This window comes from Oncorhynchus gorbuscha, unplaced genomic scaffold, assembly GCF_021184085.1.
Source record: "Oncorhynchus gorbuscha isolate QuinsamMale2020 ecotype Even-year unplaced genomic scaffold, OgorEven_v1.0 Un_scaffold_1659, whole genome shotgun sequence".
NCBI lineage: Eukaryota > Metazoa > Chordata > Actinopteri > Salmoniformes > Salmonidae > Oncorhynchus > Oncorhynchus gorbuscha.
Window position 1 is genome coordinate 633 of NW_025746376.1, and position 19746 is coordinate 20378.

General features: G+C 41.5%; 1 pseudogene; it reads right to left on the reverse strand.

Moving 5' to 3' along the window:
* Positions 1–561: 561 nt before the first annotated feature.
* Positions 562–18637, reverse strand: LOC124023633 (annotated as a pseudogene).
* Between the last annotated feature and the right edge of the window lie 1109 nt (positions 18638–19746).

Genomic DNA, 19746 nt, shown 5'->3' on the forward strand with positions numbered 1-19746 from the left:
TCCTTTACTGTCTCTGTCCAATAAACTGGACAAATCCTTTACTGTCTCTGTCCCAATAAACTGGACAAATCCTTTCCTGTCTCTGTCCAATAAACTGAACAAATTGTTTCCTGTCTCTCCGTCTCTGTCCCAATAAACTGGACAAATCCTTAATAAATAATCTTATATTGCCTGGGGTGGTCTAATCTACTGTCTCTCTCTTTCAGCACTCTCTCTACTACCTTCTACCTCTGTCTCTCTCTTTCAGTACTCCTCTACTACCTTCTACCTCCGTCTCACTCTTTCAGCACTCTCTCTACTTCCTTCTACCTCTGTCTCTCTCTTTCAGCACTCTCTCTACTACCTTCTACCTCCGTCTCACTCTTTCAGCACTCTCTCTACTTCCTTCTACCTCTGTGTCTCTCTTTCAGCACTCTCTCTACTACCTTCTACCTCTGTCTCTCTCTTTCAGCACTCCTCTACTTCCTTCTACCTCTGCCTCGCTCTAACCAATAAACACACAAAATACTTACATCATAGATTTAAAATAATCATCTCTTTCTTTTTAAAGGGTTGTTTTACCGTGTGAGAGAGCTAGACAGTGGCTGTCTCCTATGGAGAGGTCCACCACCCTGGTCGCTGTCAACTCCTCAATCAGTTTGGGTCTCAGTGCTGTGGCTTCAGAGGAACCACAGCCCAGGCAGGCCCCACAGCCCCAGGCATACACCTGGAACACAGGAGAATACAGGACCAGTTACTAGAACACAGGACCAGTTACTACAACACAGGACATAGAACCAGTCATTAGAACACAGGATATAGAACCAGTCATTAGAACACAGGATATAGAACCAGTCACTAGAACACAGGACATAGAACCAGTCACTAGAACCAGTCACTACAACACAGGACATAGAACCAGTCACTAGAACACAGAACCTGTCACTAGAACACATGACATAGAACCAGTCACTAGAACACAGGACATAGAACCAGTCACTAGAACACAGGACATAGAACCTGTCACTAGAACACAGGACATATAACCTGTCACTAGAACACAGGACATAGAACCAGTCGCTAGAACCAGTCACTAGAACACAGGACATAGAACCAGTCACTAAAACCAGTCACTAGAACACAGGGCATAGAACCAGTCACTAGAACACAGGACATAGAACCTGTCACTAGAACACAGGACATAGAACCAGTCGCTAGAACCAGTCACTAGAACACAGGACATAGAACCTGTCACTAGAACACAGGACATAGAACCAGTCGCTAGAACCAGTCACTAGAACACAGGACATAGAACCAGTCACTAAAACCAGTCACTAGAACACAGGACATAGAACCAGTCACTAGAACACAGGACATAGAACCAGTCACTAGAACACAGGACATAGAACCAGTCACTAGAACACAGGACATAGAACCAGTCACTAGAACCAGTCAGGATTAAAGGGTTTGCATATTGAAAGTAGCCTGGTCCGAGATCTGTTTATACGGTCTTGCCAACTCCTATGGTTGTTGCCATGTCAAATATACCTGGAACCAGGCCATATAAAGACATCGCGACAGGAAGTTACTTGCAGACAGTATCGATAGAACAATAGAGAAAGATGTTTCACTGCCTGTATAAATGTGAAGCAGCTGCTTGGCGTTTCCACTCACTATGGTAGTGACAGGAAGACCACTGGCTGGCAGTGGGAGAACACGGAACAACATGGATTAATTATTACTTATTATTTTACCTTTATTTAACTAGGCAAGTCGGTTAAGAACACATTCTTATTTTCAATGACGGCCTAGGAACAGGATACAGGTTAACAGATTTGTACCTTGTCAGCTCGGGGGTTTGAACTTGCAACCTTCCGGTTACTTGTCCAACGCTCTAACCACTAGGCTAACCTGCCGCCCCTCCACTCTAACCACTAGGCTACCCTGCCACCCTTCCACTCTAACCACTAGGCTACCCTGCCGCCCCTCCACTCTAACCACTAGGCTACCCTGCCGCCCCTCCACTCTAACCACTAGGCTACCCTGCCACCCCTCCACTCTAACCACTAGGCTACCCTGCCGCCCCTCCACTCTAACCACTAGGCTACCCTGCCGCCCCTCCACTCTAACGACTAGGCTACCCTGCCGCCCCTCCCTCTAACCACTAGGCTACCCTGCCGCCCCTCCACTCTAACCACTAGGCTACCCTGCCGCCCCTCCACTCTAACCACTAGTCTACCCTGCCGCCCCTCCACTCTAACCACTAGTCTACCCTGCCACCCCTCCACTCTAACCACTAGGCTACCTTGCCGCCCCTCCACTCTAACCACTAGTCTACCCTGCCACCCCTCCACTCTAACCACTAGGCTACCCTGCCGCCCCTCCACTCTAACCACTAGTCTACCCTGCCACCCCTCCACTCTAACCACTAGGCTACCCTGCAGCCCCTCCACTCTAACCACTAGGCTACCCTGCTCATTTTCTCATTTACATTTACATTTAAGTCATTTAGCAGACGCTCTTATCCAGAGCGACTTACAAATTGGTGCATTCACCTTATGACATCCAGTGGAACAGCCACTTTACAATAGTGCATCTAAATCTTAAAGGGGGGGGGGGTGAGAGGGAATACTTATCCTATCCTAGGTATTCCTTAAAGAGGTGGGGTTTCAGGTGTCTCATCGATTAAACACTTGAAGTCATAACAGTTCTGTTCCAAAACCTAAAATCTGTTATGAACAGAGTGGACTAAGTTTTGTAGACATGACCCTTTGCAAAAAAAAAAAATATTTTTTTTATTGCGTTGTGAAGGACTGAAAGGCAGGGAGGTGTTCGCTAAAGGTAAATAATTAATAATAATAATATATGCCATTTAGCAGACGCTTTTATCCAAAGCGACTTACAGTCATGTGTGCATACATTCTACGTATGGATGGTCCCGGGGATCGAACCCACTACCCTGGCGTTACAAGCGCCATGCTCTACCACCTGAGCTACAGAAGGACCACAATTATGCAGATGCATGCTAGAATGAGCCAATAGAATCTCCCTATCTCGTGATTGGCTCTGCCCACCTCCTTGCTTGTTCTGCCCACTATGACTTGTTTGTTCCCATTGGAAACGACAGACTGTGGTCTATCTTGGTTAAGTTGTAAAGATCTTTGTTAGTATTGTCAGTTGGACTAAAGGGAACTGTTTTGTGATAAATACTCATTTTAACATCCTGGTTAACAGTAACACAATGAGCAACACAATGTGAATAACAGGAGTTTATGTCTCTTTCTTACTATGACCAGACACAGAGTACCAGAGATCATTGCTACAGGACATATAATATAGTGTTAAGTGAAAACAGCAACACTCCACACAACCAGGGAGAGATTATATCAACAAAACAGTCTTGTGTTTATTCACAAATGAAATAATTCCTTGAATCGTTGACTAGCAGAATTTCAAGATCAAACCCAAGCCACAGCCAGTGTTTTTTATCCCCAAAGGCATCGTCTGTCGTTGTTGTTGTGACCCATCCCTGTGCAATACACTTCATTTAACTTGTAATCTAACCAGGATTCCATCCCTCCCTTGAAGTAAAAACAACAATTTTACAAGAGACAAGTGAAGTTATAGCATGTAAAAGAGACATGAGGCCCAGGGACATGTCAGTATAGAAATATAGCATGTAGAACACACAACCTGGCATGGACCGCTCTGACCAGGGACAGGTCAGTATAGAAATATAGCATGTAGAACACACAGCCTGGCATGGACTGCTCTGCCCAGGGACAGGTCAGTTTAGAAATATAGCATGTAGAACACACAGCCTAGCATGGACCGCTCTGCCCAGGGACAGGTACAGATGTTCCAGATTCCTCCCTCCCGTTTCTAAAGGGTAAAACAGTCAGTAAACAGTCAGTCGTACCTGTCCAGTGGAGGTCAGGGCCAGGGAGGACTGGCTTCCAGCACACACTTTCCTTATGAACATCCCCTGCAAGGCCTCCACTACTTTGGGTTTATAGACACGGTTTGTATCTCCATGCCCCAGTTTCCCTGCAGGATAGACAAATGACACATTTAGAGACATTTAGAGATACATTGCCAATCGTATCATTTATGTAAAAACCCATTATTCAATATGAAGATAGAATTACACAATAAACTATATTTATTGATTTATATATTGTCTTTTATATTTCCATATATGTGTTGACATTTAGAGATATAGTGATAGTTTCCACATAATGACGCTGATATAAAAACACCCGATGGGATTCCAGCCTTGCGTCCTGAGCCTTCACCCACCATTGTCTCCCCCTCCGAAGGACCACACGGTGCGGCCATCTTTTGACAAAGCTATGGTGTGAGAACTCCCACAAGACACCTCTCCTACGTTGCTGATGTCTTTGACCAGAGTAGGAATGTTTCTGCTGTTGCTGTCTCCGTGACCTGCACGCCAAAACACAGAGAGGAGAGATATGGCAAGATACCAGACGGGAGAGAAATATATTATCAACCAGACAGTAGAGAAATATATTATCAACCAGACAGTAGAGAAATATATTATCAACCAGACAGTAGAGAAATATATTATCAACCAGACAGTGGAGAAATATATTATCAACCAGACAGTGGAGAAATATATTATCAACCAGACAGTGGAGAAATATATTATCAACCAGACAGTAGAGAAATATATTATCAACCAGACAGTAGAGAACTATATTATCAACCAGACAGTAGAGAAATATATTATCAACCAGACAGTAGAGAAATATATTATCAACCAGACAGTAGAGAAATATATTATCAACCAGACAGTAGAGAAATATATTATCAACCAGACAGCGGAGAAATATATTATCAACCAGACAGCAGAAGAAATATATTATCAACCAGACAGCAGTAGAGAAATATATTATCAACCAGACAGTAGAGAAATATATTATCAACCAGACAGTGGAGAAATATATTATCAACCAGACAGTGGAGAAATATATTATCAACCAGACAGTGGAGAAATATATTATCAACCAGACAGTAGAGAAATATATTATCAACCAGACAGTGGAGAAATATATTATCAACCAGACAGTGGAGAAATATATTATCAACCAGACAGTGGAGAAATATATTATCAACCAGACAGTAGAGAAATATATTATCAACCAGACAGTAGAGAACTATATTATCAACCAGACAGTAGAGAAATATATTATCAACCAGACAGTAGAGAAATATATTATCAACCAGACAGTAGAGAAATATATTATCAACCAGACAGCGGAGAAATATATTATCAACCAGACAGTGGAGAAATATATTATCAACCAGCACAGAGAAATATATTATCAACCAGACAGTAGAGAAATATATTATCAACCAGACAGTAGAGAAATATATTATCAACCAGACAGTGGAGAAATATATTATCAACCAGACAGTGGAGAAATATATTATCAACCAGACAGTGGAGAAATATATTATCAACCAGACAGTGGAGAAATATATTATCAACCAGACAGTAGAGAAATATATTATCAACCAGACAGTAGAGAAATATATTATCAACCAGACAGTAGAGAAATATATTATCAACCAGACAGTGGAGAAATATATTATCAACATATCAACCAGACAGCGGAGAAATATATTATCAACCAGACAGTGGAGAAATATATTATCAACATATCAACCAGACAGCGGAGAAATATATTATCAACCAGACAGTAGAGAAATATATTATCAACCAGACAGTAGAGAAATATATTATCAACCAGACAGTGGAGAAATATATTATCAACCAGACAGTGGAGAAATATATTATCAACCAGACAGTAGAGAAATATATTATCAACCAGACAGTGGAGAAATATATTATCAACATATCAACCAGACAGTAGAGAAATATATTATCAACCAGACAGTGGAGAAATATATTATCAACATATCATACCAGACAGACGGAGAAATATATTATCAACCAGACAGTAGAGAAATATATTATCAACCAGACAGTAGTGGAGAAATATATTATCAACCAGACAGTGGAGAAATATATTATCAACCAGACAGTAGAGAAATATATTATCAACCAGACAGTAGAGAAATATATTATCAACCAGACAGTAGTAGAAATATATTATCAACCAGACAGCGGAGAAATATATTATCAACCAGACAGCGGAGAAATATATTATCAACCAGACAGCAGAGAAATATATTATCAACCAGACAGTAGAGAAATATATTATCAACCAGACAGTAGAGAAATATATTATCAACCAGACAGTGGAGAAATATATTATCAACCAGACAGTGGAGAAATATATTATCAACCAGACAGTGGAGAAATATATTATCAACCAGACAGAAATATATTATCAACCAGACAGTGGAGAAATATATTATCAACCAGACAGTGGAGAAATATATTATCAACCAGACAGCGGAGAAATATATTATCAACCAGACAGTGGAGAAATATATTATCAACCAGACAGTAGAGAAATATATTATCAACCAGACAGTGGAGAAATATATTATCAACATATCAACCAGACAGTAGAGAAATATATTATCAACCAGACAGCGGAGAAATATATTATCAACCAGACAGTGGAGAAATATATTATCAACCAGACAGCTGGAGAAATATATTATCAACCAGACAGCTAGAGAAATATATTATCAACCAGACAGTCAACCAGACAGTGGAGAAATATATTATCAACCAGACAGCGGAGAAATATATTATCTACCAGACAGTGGAGAAATATATTATCAACCAGACAGCGGAGAAATATATTATCAACATATCAACCAGACGGGGGAGAAATATATTATCAACCAGACAGTGGAGAAATATATTATCAACCAGACAGTGGAGAAATATATTATCAACCAGACAGCAGAGAAATATATTATCAACCAGACAGTGGAGAAATATATTATCAACCAGACAGTGGAGAAATATATTATCAACCAGACAGTGGAGAAATATATTATCAACCAGACAGTGGAGAAATATATTATCAACCAGACAGTGGAGAAATATATTATCAACCAGACAGTGGAGAAATATATTATCAACCAGACAGTAGAGATATATATTATCAACCAGACAGTGGAGAAATATATTATCAACCAGACAGACAATACTCAGTGTTAATAATGTTTAGTGTTAATAATGTTTAGTGTTAATAATGTTTAGTGTTAATAATGTTCAGTGTTAATAATGTTCAGTGTTAATAATGTTCAGTGTTAATAATGTTCAGTGGTAATAATGTTTAGTGTTAATAATGTTCAGTGTTAATAATGTTCAGTGTTAATAATACTCAGTGTTAATAATGTTCAGTGTTAATAATGTTCAGTGTTAATAATACTCAGTGTTAATAATGTTCAGTGTTAATAATGTTCAGTGTTAATAATACTCAGTGTTAATAATACTCAGTGTTAATAATACTCAGTGTTAATAATGTCAGGATGCTGATAGTGCTAACATTTACCTAATCTCCCGAAGTCTCCTTCACCCCACGTGTAGAGCTCTCCATCCTCACTGACCGCTGAACTGTGTCGGTAGCCCGCTGACACACACACCACCACCTGGCCCAACAACATTCGGCATTGAGACATGACACACTAAAACATACTCGTTTAGTGAAATTACACATTATTATACCATGGCATTGTTGAAAACCCGTTTCTGATTGGCTCGGAAGAGCTTTTCTAGAGCATGCATCATGTATCCTATAATGCCCGGGATAATTAAATGACTATAGTTCATTCTTAGATGTTTCAGCTGCTTTAGAAAGCAAAAGTGGAAATATTGGTAGTGTTGAATTAAGATTTTCATAATAGCAAACTACGACTGGTGGTTCGGTTAGCTAAGCTAAGCTAACCAGTCTGTTTGGTTACCGAGGCAACTACTGTAAACTTACCCCACTGTTTCAAGTGTATGATAAACACATTTCTACCTGGCAAATGTGTTCAATTATAGCCTTGGTATAAAAAGGGATATAAAATCAACGAGGGGCTCTATAATGTGTTCTCTGGAAGATAACGTGACTCCGTGGAAGTCGGTTCCCCTCGGTTAACGTGTCGTGGAAACACAACTTCCCACGGCTTTCATAATATTATATTATATTATATTATATGTATTATTATATATTATTATTATATTATATATATATTATTATTATTATACTATATATTAGTATTATTATTATATTATATATATATTATTATTATATTATATATTAGTATTATTATTATATATATTATTATTATTATATATAATTATTATATTATTATTATTATATTATATATTATATTATTATTATTATAACATATATTATTATTATATTATTATTATCATATTATATATTATTATTATATTATTATTATATATTATTATTATATTATAATTATTATATTATATATTATTATTATTATATTATATATATGTTATTATTATTCTATCATATATTATTATTATATTATATATTATATTATTATTATTATAACATATATTATTATTATCATATTATATATTATTATTATATTATTATTATATATTATTATTATTATATTATATATTATTATTATATTATAATTATTATATTATATATTATTATTATTATATTATATATATATGTTATTATTATTCTATCATATATTATTATTATATTATATATTATTATTATATTATAATTATTATATTATATATTATTATTATTATATTATATATTATTATTATATTATAATTATTATATTATATATTATTATTATTATATTATATATTATTATTATATTATAATTATTATATTATATATTATTATTATTATATTATATATATATGTTATTATTATTCTATCATATATTATTATTATATTATATATTATTATTATTATTATTATTCTATCATATATTATTATTATTATTATATATTATTATTATTATATTATATATTATTATTATATATATTATTATATATTATTATTATTGTAGAACACAGTCTCTGGTTGATTATCCCTTACATAATAACACTCAACACATCTCTATTGGTAAAGCACCATTTTGTTTTCGGTGAATTATCTCAAACAAGTCCTGACAAACAACACAGTGTGGTGGTCTAGGGGCTGTGGTGGTCTGTGGTGGTCTGGGGGCTGTGGTGGTCTGGGGCTGTGGTGGTCTGTGGTGGTCTAGGGGCTGTGGTGATCTAGGGGCTGTGGTGGTCTGGGGGCTGTGGTGGTCTGGGGGCTGTGGTGGTCTGGGGGCTGTGGTGGTCTAGGGTCTGTGGTGGTCTGGGGGCTGTGGTGGTCTGGGACTGTTGTGGTCTAGGGTCTGTGGTGGTCTGGGGCTGTTGTGGTCTAGGGGCTGTTGTGGTCTAGGGGCTGTGGTGGTCTGTGGTGGTCTAGGGGCTGTGGTGGTCTAGGGGCTGTGGTGGTCTGGGGGCTGTTGTGGTCTAGGGTCTGTTGTGGTCTAGGGTCTGTGGTGGTCTGTGGTGGTCTAGGGGCTGTGGTGGTCTGGGGGCTGTGGTGGTCTGGGGGCTGTTGTGGTCTAGGGTCTGTGGTGGTCTGTGGTGGTCTATGGGCTGTGGTGGTCTGGGGGCTGTGGTGGTCTGGGGGCTGTGGTGGTCTAGGGGCTGTGATGGTCTACGGGCTGTGGTGGTCTAGAGGCTGTGGTGGTCTGTGATGGTCTAGGGGCTGTGGTGGTCTGAGTCCTACCTTTCCCTGCAGAGGTCCCTGGATGAGTTTGGGGTACTTCTGTGTGGAGCTGTTCCCATGCCCCAACTTTCCGTAGTCCCCGTCTCCCCAACTGAACACCTCTCCCTCCGTGGTGAAGGCCAGTGTGTGTCCGTCCGACCCCTTCGATGACGTCACCTTTTTGATGGCGCGGTGAGGTTCAAAGGTCAGCTTCTTGAGAGACGATTGGTTGTTGGAGTCTCCCAGACCCAATCTGCCGTAGCTGCCTTTACCACAGGCTCTGACAGAGCCGTCAGAAGAGATGACGAAGGTGCAATATTGGCCTGCCTCAATCTGACACAGACAGACAAGCACAGGGTTTAGGATTCACACTTGTCAATGGGCATTTCCTAACCATCTGTGAAGATTTAGGATCCAGTCAGAGCCACTTATCTCTTTTAAACATAACTTTTATGAATCAGTGTGAATCACAGTTTTCCTTAACCCTGAGATAACAATGACTGGGTTATTATGGGAATCACAGTTTTCCTTAACCCTGAGATAACAATGACTGGGTTATTATGGGAATCACAGTTTTCCTTAACCCTGCGATAACAATGACTGGGTTATTATGGGAATCACAGTTTTCCTTAACCCTGCGATAACAATGACTGGGTTATTATGGGAATCACAGTTTTCCTTAACCCTGAGATAACAATGACTGGGTTATTATGGGAATCACAGTTTTCCTTAACCCTGAGATAACAATGACTGGGTTATTATGGGAATCACAGTTTTCCTTAACCCTGCGATAACAATGACTGGGTTATTATGGGAATCACAGTTTTCCTTAACCCTGAGATAACAATGACTGGGTTATTATGGGAATCACAGTTTCCCTTAACCCTGAGATAACAATGACTGGGTTATGGGAATCACCTAAGGCATATTTAAATGTTGATTAAGCAGCCTAACTTTTGATTGAAATGTTCAGGGAATCACAGTTTTCCTTAACCATGGAACAACAATAACCAATTAGAGCGTAACTTTTTTCCCCCCAGGAATGTTTTACCTATAGTCTCCTTGGAGTGGGTGCAGGGTTCTGTTTATTTATTTTATTTTACCTTTATTTAACCAGGCAAGTCAGTTAAGAACAAAATCATCTTATTTTCAATGACGGCCTAGGAACAGTGGGTTAATTGCCTGTTCAGGGGGCAGAACGACAGATTTGTACCTTGTCTGCTCGGGGATTTGAACTTGCAACCTTCCGGTACTAGTTTCATTTTTAGGTAGCCATATTCCTTGGGCATTTTGTGGGTTATTGTCTATGTGTAGTTGTTGCCTGTCAGCACTTGCTTTTGTAGCTTCACGTTCGTTTTGTTATTTTGTTAATAAGTGTCCTTCGTTTAATTAAAAGAAGAATGTCTTCTAATCACGCTGCGCCTTGTTCTCCTCGTTATGACGAACGTGACACCCGGAGCCTTGTGAGCAATCATGTATATTAACCCTGGATTGCTGATACTATGTACTGGCCATTGAGGGGCTTTGAAACCACCGGTCGGCCATATTGGTTCTCCCCAGTAGGAGCAGTCCTCCATAGGAATGGATAGAACTCTACAGTAGTTCAATTAAATGTTTCAAAGAACAAAACGACATGTATTTAAGTATTTTTCTGTGACACCGGGTCTCTGGTCGTTGTGTGCTTGTCACCAAACAGCACGTGACTGGGGACTACCTCTCCAAAAAAATCTATTTTTATTTTATTTAACATTTTTATGTTTAGCTTTTTATGTTAAAAGTATGCATCAGGGTGTCTGTAATGGAATAAATGTGTCAAAAATGAAATAAGACATTTATAAATGCATTTCTATAGCTTTTACAATCTTTTTTTACAACGGAGGAGGAGTACCAAGATGGCTGCCCTGTGGCTTCAATATAGCACCCCCTGTCAGTCACCCAGGGTTTATACACATCATTGCTTGTGAGTCACTCGCCAGGCAATCTAGTTGCAGTATGGAATTCACAGCTAAATGTTTTCCAGCTAGATATCTTATGATTATTAAGTTAACTGCCTGAAATGTGCTCAATGCTCTGTGCATTTGGTTTGCTAATTTAGTAGCTCGTTAGCTATCTAGCTAAGCGGTTAGTTTCTTCTAGAATTAAGCTTCTCTTGGTAACAGCAGAGAATCAAGAGGATCAAGAGATGACTTGGATGTTGATTATGGCAGCCCCCCCCCCCCCTCTGATTCAGAGGGTCTGGGTTAAATGCGTTAGACACATTTCAGTTGAATGTATTCAGTTGTACAAATGACCAGCTATCCCCCCCCCCCTTTCTGTCTAATATATGTTTTGTGCGTGCAGCAAACTGTGAGTACCATTTTTGCGTAACTTTATGAGCTAGGACATCTGTCCATGTCAAATACTGTATAAAATGTTCAAAATGCACTCGTTAGCATTTGGTTAGCATTCTCTATGGGATTTTAAATGTACTTGTTAGCATTGCTAACCTTTCGGATTACAGAAGCTCAGTGGGGTTTGAAAATTGTGCCCATTTTGTCGCTTCTTTAAGGTCTCCTCTCAGAACTAGGCTACACTAGCTAACTTCTCCAGAGACGTAATTCTTTAAGGTCTCCTCTCAGAACTAGGCTACACCAGCTAACTTCTCCAGAGACGTAATACTGAGGGGAATCAGCTTTCCTTATAAACCAGTGGTTGTCAAACCCCTCTGGGCCCCCCATGAGCCCTTCCATATATTTTAACTAATTTAGAGCTATCCCACCTGATTCAACTAATCATCTACTAATCATCAACTAATCATCAACTAATCATCATCTAATCATCAACTAATCATCATCTAATCATCATCTAATCATCAACTAATCATCATCTAATCATCAACTAATCATCTACTAATCATCATCTAATCATATACTAATCATATACTAATCATCAACTAATCATCAACTAATCATCAACTAATCATCAACTAATCATCAACTAATCATCAACGAATCATCATCTAATCATCTACTAATCATCTACTAATCATCAACTAATCATCTACTAATCATCAAGTCATTGATTAGATCAGGTGACCTAATTCAAGGACAAAACAAAATTGTGGAACGTCTGGAGGTTCACCCGAGAAGAGCTTCGAGAACCACTGGCTTTAAAATAAAAAGACAAACAGGAAATGACACACACACCTTTGGAGACCTGTGGTCTCTTACCGTCTGTGTGTCGGCGAAGCTGGGTGCCAACTTGGGCTGGAGGATCTTCTCCTGTGTTCCCTCCACCAGCTGGTGGGAGCTGTTACTGCCCCAGACGTACACCTCACACGTCTCTGACAGCATGGGAGCCTCGCCGCTCTGGAGGCTGTCTGGGCTGGCACAGGTACGGGAGTAGTCTGACGCCATCCTGCACACCTGGGAGGAAGTAGTGCTTTACTTGAGAAGGCTACCTACCTACATGTAAACCTTCGTAACCCATACATATCACATTCATAAAGCCGTATATAAAAGCTGTTCAGAAGACTATTTTTTTTAACGTAAAATGACCTGTAAAAAATATTTTACCTCTTCGAACAGACAGAGAGCTGCTTCATACAAAGAGCACAGCCCGTCTGATGTCCGAGTCGGTTCCCTCCACTGACTCCTGTCTGCTGACGAGCCCTGGTCAGGAGACATCAGAGACACAGTCAGCCACAGAGACATATAGGGAGACACAGTCAGCCACAGAGACATATAGGGAGACACAGTCAGACACAGAGACATGTAGGGAGACACAGTCAGCCACAGAGACATGTAGGGAGACACAGTCAGACACAGAGACATATAGGGAGACACAGTCAGACACAGAGACATATAGGGAGACACAGTCAGACACAGAGACATATAGGGAGACATCAGATACACAGTCAGCCACAGAGACATGTAGAGAGACACAGTCAGCCACAGAGACATATAGGGAGACACAGTCAGCCACAGAGACATATAGGGAGACACAGTCAGCCACAGAGACATATAGGGAGACACAGTCAGCCACAGAGACATGTAGAGAGACACAGTCAGCCACAGAGACATATAGGGAGACACAGTCAGCCACAGAGACATATAGGGAGACACAGTCAGCCACAGAGACATGTAGGGAGACACAGTCAGCCACAGAGACATGTAGGGAGACACAGTCAGCCACAGAGACATGTAGAGAGACACAGTCAGCCACAGAGACATATAGGGAGACATAGAGGGAGACATATAGGGAGACATAGAACTCAACTACCCGGTCGCACTCACAGGTAGTATCACATTTTCACTTCATTTCATTACAGTACAACGGTTTGATTTGTTTGATCGTAGCTAGCTACTTAGCTAGCTACATAGCCGTCTTTGTATCAAAGATAATTGTGTAGTCTAGAGCGATTTTCTAGGTTCGCTAGCCATCTATTGTCGTTCTTTTAACGCAACGTAACGTAAACAACACTGCTAGCTAGCCTGCTAGCCCCCGAAGAGCAACACTGCAGAAACTATTACACTCAACGGAACGACTTGATTAGTGTAGTGTCAACAACGCACCCACTGCCAGCTGGCCTACTTCAGCAGTACTGTATCATTTTAATCATTTTAGTCAATAAGATTCTTGCTACGTAGCTTAACTTTCTGAACATTCGAGACGTGTAGTCCACTTGTCATTCCAATCTCCTTTGCATTAGCGTAGCCTCTTCTGTAGCCTGTCAACTATGTGTCTGTTTATCCCTGTTCTCTCCTCTCTGCACAGACCATACAAACGCTCCTCACCGCGTGGCCGCGGCCACCCTACTCTGGTGGTCCCAGCGCGCACGACCCACATGGAGTTCCAGGTCTCCGGTAGCCTCTGGAACTGCCAATCTGCGGTCAACAAGGCAGAGTTCATCTCAGCCTATGCCTCCCTCCAGTTCCTCGACTTCTTGGCACTGACGGAAACATGGATCACCACAGACAACACTGCTACTCCTACTGCTCTCTCTTCGTCCGCCCACGTGTTCTCGCACACCCCGAGAGCGTCTGGTCAGCGGGGTGGTGGCACCGGGATCCTCATCTCTCCCAAGTGGTCATTCTCTCTTTCTCCCCTTACCCATCTGTCTATCGCCTCCTTTGAATTCCATGCTGTCACAGTTACTAGCCCTTTCAAGCTTAACATCCTTATCATTTATCGCCCTCCAGGTTCCCTCGGAGAGTTCATCAATGAGCTTGATGCCTTGATAAGCTCCTTTCCTGAGGACGGCTCACCTCTCACAGTTCTGGGCGACTTTAACCTCCCCACGTCTACCTTTGACTCTTTCCTCTCTGCCTCCTTCTTTCCACTCCTCTCCTCTTTTGACCTCACCCTCTCACCTTCCCCCTACTCACAAGGCAGGCAATACGCTCGACCTCATCTTTACTAGATGCTGTTCTTCCACTAACCTCATTGCAACTCCCCTCCAAGTCTCCGACCACTGCCTTGTATCCTTTTCCCTCTCGCTCTCATCCAACACCTCCCACACTGCCCCTACTCGGATGGTATCGCGCCGTCCCAACCTTCGCTCTCTCTCCCCCGCTACTCTCTCCTCTTCCATCCTATCATCTCTTCCCTCCGCTCAAACCTTCTCCCACCTATCTCCTGATTCTGCCTCCTCAACCCTCCTCTCCTCCCTCTCTGCATCCCTTGACTCTCTATGTCCCCTATCCTCCAGGCCGGCTCGGTCCTCCCCTCCCCGCTCCGTGGCTCGATGACTCATTGCGAGCTCACAGAACAGGGCTCCGGGCAGCCGAGCGGAAATGGAGGAAAACTCGCCTCCCTGCGGACCTGGCATCCTTTCACTCCCTCCTCTCTACATTTTCCTCCTCTGTCTCTGCTGCTAAAGCCACTTTCTACCACGCTAAATTCCAAGCATCTGCCTCTAACCCTAGGAAGCTCTTTGCCACCTTCTCCTCCCTCCTGAATCCTCCGCCCCCTCCCCCCCTCCCTCTCTGCAGATGACTTCGTCAACCATTTTGAAAAGAAGGTCGACGACATCCGATCCTCGTTTGCTAAGTCAAACGACACCGCTGGTTCTGCTCACACTGCCCTACCCTGTGCTCTGACCTCTTTCTCCCTCTCTCTCCAGATGAAATCTCGCGTCTTGTGACGGCCGGCCGCCCAACAACCTGCCCGCTTGACCCTATCCCCTCCTCTCTTCTCCAGACCATTTCCGGAGACCTTCTCCCTTACCTCACCTCGCTCATCAACTCATCCCTGACCGTTGGCTACGTCCCTTCCGTCTTCAAGAGAGCGAGAGTTGCACCCCCTTCTGAAAAAACCTACACTCGATCCCTCCGATGTCAACAATTACAGACCAGTATCCCTTCTTTCTTTTCTCTCCAAAACTCTTGAACGTGCCGTCCTTGGCCAACTCTCCCGCTATCTCTCTCTGAATGACCTTCTTGATCCAAATCAGTCAGGTTTCAAGACTAGTCATTCAACTGAGACTGCTCTCCTCTGTATCACGGAGGCGCTCCGCACTGCTAAAGCTAACTCTCTCTCCTCTGCTCTCATCCTTCTAGATCTATCGGCTGCCTTCGATACTGTGAACCATCAGATCCTCCTCTCCACCCTCTCCGAGTTGGGCATCTCCGGCGCGGCCCACGCTTGGATTGCGTCCTACCTGACAGGTCGCTCCTACCAGGTGGCGTGGCGAGAATCTGTCTCCTCACCACGCGCTCTCACCACTGGTGTCCCCCAGGGCTCTGTTCTTGGCCCTCTCCTATTCTCGCTATACACCAAGACACTTGGCTCTGTCATAACCTCACATGGTCTCTCTTATCATTGCTATGCAGACGACACACAATTAATCTTCTCCTTTCCCCTTCTGATGACCAGGTGGCGAATCGCATCTCTGCATGTCTGGCAGACATATCAGTGTGGATGACGGATCACCACCTCAAGCTGAACCTCGGCAAGACGGAGCTGCTCTTCCTCCCGGGGAAGGACTGCCCGTTCCATGATCTCGCCATCACGGTTGACAACTCCATTGTGTCCTCCTCCCAGAGCGCCAAGAACCTTGGCGTGATCCTGGACAACACCCTGTCGTTCTCAACTAACATCAAGGCGGTGGCCCGTTCCTGTAGGTTCATGCTCTACAACATCCGCAGAGTACGACCCTGCCTCACACAGGAAGCGGCGCAGGTCCTAATCCAGGCACTTGTCATCTCCCGTCTGGATTACTGCAACTCGCTGTTGGCTGGGCTCCCTGCCTGTGCCATTAAACCCCTTCAACTCATCCAGAACGCCGCAGCCCGCCTGGTGTTCAACCTTCCCAAGTTCTCTCACGTCACCCCGCTCCTCCGTTCTCTCCACTGGCTTCCAGTTGAAGCTCGCATCCGCTACAAGACCATGGTGCTTGCCTACGGAGCTGTGAGGGGAACGGCACCTCAGTACCTCCAGGCTCTGATCAGGCCCTACACCCAAACAAGGGCACTGCGTTCATCCACCTCTGGCCTGCTCGCCTCCCTACCACTGAGGAAGTACAGCTCCCGCTCAGCCCAGTCAAAACTGTTCGCTGCCCTGGCCCCCAATGGTGGAACAAACTCCCTCACGACGCCAGGACAGCGGAGTCAATCACCACCTTCCGGAGACACCTGAAACCCCACCTCTTTAAGGAATACCTAGGATAGGTTAAGTAATCCCTCTCACCCCACCCCCTAAGTTTTAGATGCACTATTGTTAAGTGACTGTCCCACTGGATGTCATAAGGTGAATGCACCAATTTGTAAGTCGATAGGGAGACACAGTCAGCCACAGAGACATATAGGGAGACACAGTCAGCCACAGAGACATGTAGCCATGTTACACGGCATATGGAGAAACGGGACCGTACAGAAGGACTCGTAACATAATCAATCAAGAGGTAATGAGAATAAGAAGAAGAAGCAGCAGGAATACATTGCCACCTGGTAATACAAAGAGCACAATAGACCTACAGAATACAATGGAAGTACGCAACAAATCATGAACAATAAAGTGTGTCTAGGGAGTTTTTTCTCCTAGCCACTGTGCTTCTACATCTGCACTGCTTGCTGTTTGGGGGTTTTATGCTGGGTTTCTGTACAGCACTTTGAGATATCAGCTGATGTAAAAAGGGTTTTATGAATAGATTTGATTGGTTGTTTAAAGGACTCTTACCAGGGAACGTCTCATCTGCATGAGGATGTTCATGAAGCAGTCGTATCCAATCAGCCCTTCCTGGTTCAGCAGACACGCCTTCATCGTCTCCTTCTCCATGGTGCTGACCACGGCGGACGCCACCAGAGCCATCTCCACCCACTCCAGAAGGTACCTCAGGGACCCCCTCTGGGCAGCCAGGCCCAGCAACAGCTCCGACGCCAGCCTCCGACCCAAGACGTCCGCCCCGGAGTTTGGCATGGTCACTCCCTTCAGGAAAGTGGTGACCTGGGTCAGGCAGTCCAGACCCATCGGGGGGATCTTACTCTCGTTGGCCAGGGAAAGGGCGGCAGGGACGAGACCACGTCCATGGCCGTGTGGATGACGTCGTTACAGAGGTTGAGTCCTCCGGGGCCCGGCGGCGGCGGCATCATCCAGCTCTGACGGAGCAGAGCGAACAGCAGACTGAGGCCCGTTCGGACCCCCATCTCGATCAGAGCATCGGTGCTGGACCGCGGCCGCTCGCTGACAGAGTGCAGGTCGGACGACCCGGAGTTGTTGTCGGGCGAGTGCTGCTGCTGCTTGACTTTGCCCTTGTCGTGGTACTTGTTGGACAGAGCGAAGAAGATCCTCTGGAGGACCAGCAGGCGTTTGCGGAGAGCGGAGGCGAAGGGAGAGTCGGAACACACCATCTTGGCCAACGCCATCTGGCTGTTGAGGAGGGCGTCTAGGTAGTGTTCCTGTTCATCGCTGGACAGGGACTCACGCTCAAAGTCTGGCAGCTGGGGTCCCTTCAGACACAACACCTGAGGACACAGCATTGATATTAGGCCTATGTAGTGTGTGTGTTGTGATGATGTGTTAGCTATGTGATGTTGTCACTGTGGGCCTCGTTAAACCTTTTATTCTGATCCCAGATCTGTTTGTGCTCAGGACCAAACAGATGTTGGTCATGACAGAGACTGACAAGGAGTTGGTATGATAGTATAAACAAACTGGCACGCAGGCTTAGCGATGACATATAGAGCTAATAATAATAATAATAATAATAATAATAATAATAATAATAATAATAATAATAATAATAATAGATAATAATAATAATAATAATAATAATAAAAATAATAATAATAATAATAATAATAATAATAAGCTAATAATAATAATAATAATAATAATAAAAATAATAATAATAATAATAATAATAATAATAATAATAATAATAATAATAATATTAATAATAGAACTAATAATAATAATAATAATAATAATAATAATAATAATAATAATAATATAACTAATAATAATAATAATAATAATAATAATAATAATAATAATAGAACTAATAATAATAATAGAACTAATAATAATAATAATAATAATAATAATAATAATAATAATAATAATATAATAATAATAATAGAGCTAATAATAATAATAATAATTAGCTAATAATAATAATAATAATAGAGCTAATAATAATAATAATAATAATAATAATAATAATAATATAATAATAATAATAATAATAATAATAATAATAATAGCTAATAATAATAATAATAATAGAATAATAATAATAATAATAATAATAATAATAAAAGAATAATAGAGATAATAATAATAATAATAATAATATAACTAATAATAATAATAATAATAATAATAATTGATAATAATAATAATAATAATAATAGAGCTAATAATAATAATAATAATAATAATAATAATAATATAATAATAATAATAATAATAATAATAATAATAATAATAATATTTTTAATTTAAAAAATAAAAATAAAACTACATAATAATAATAATAAAAGTATTGGCTGTGTAATATAATACAATAATAGAGCTTCACAGAATTAATCAATCTCATTCTGCTCCACCCACCTGTTGGGGAAGGAGATACCTCTTTGTTGGTAAT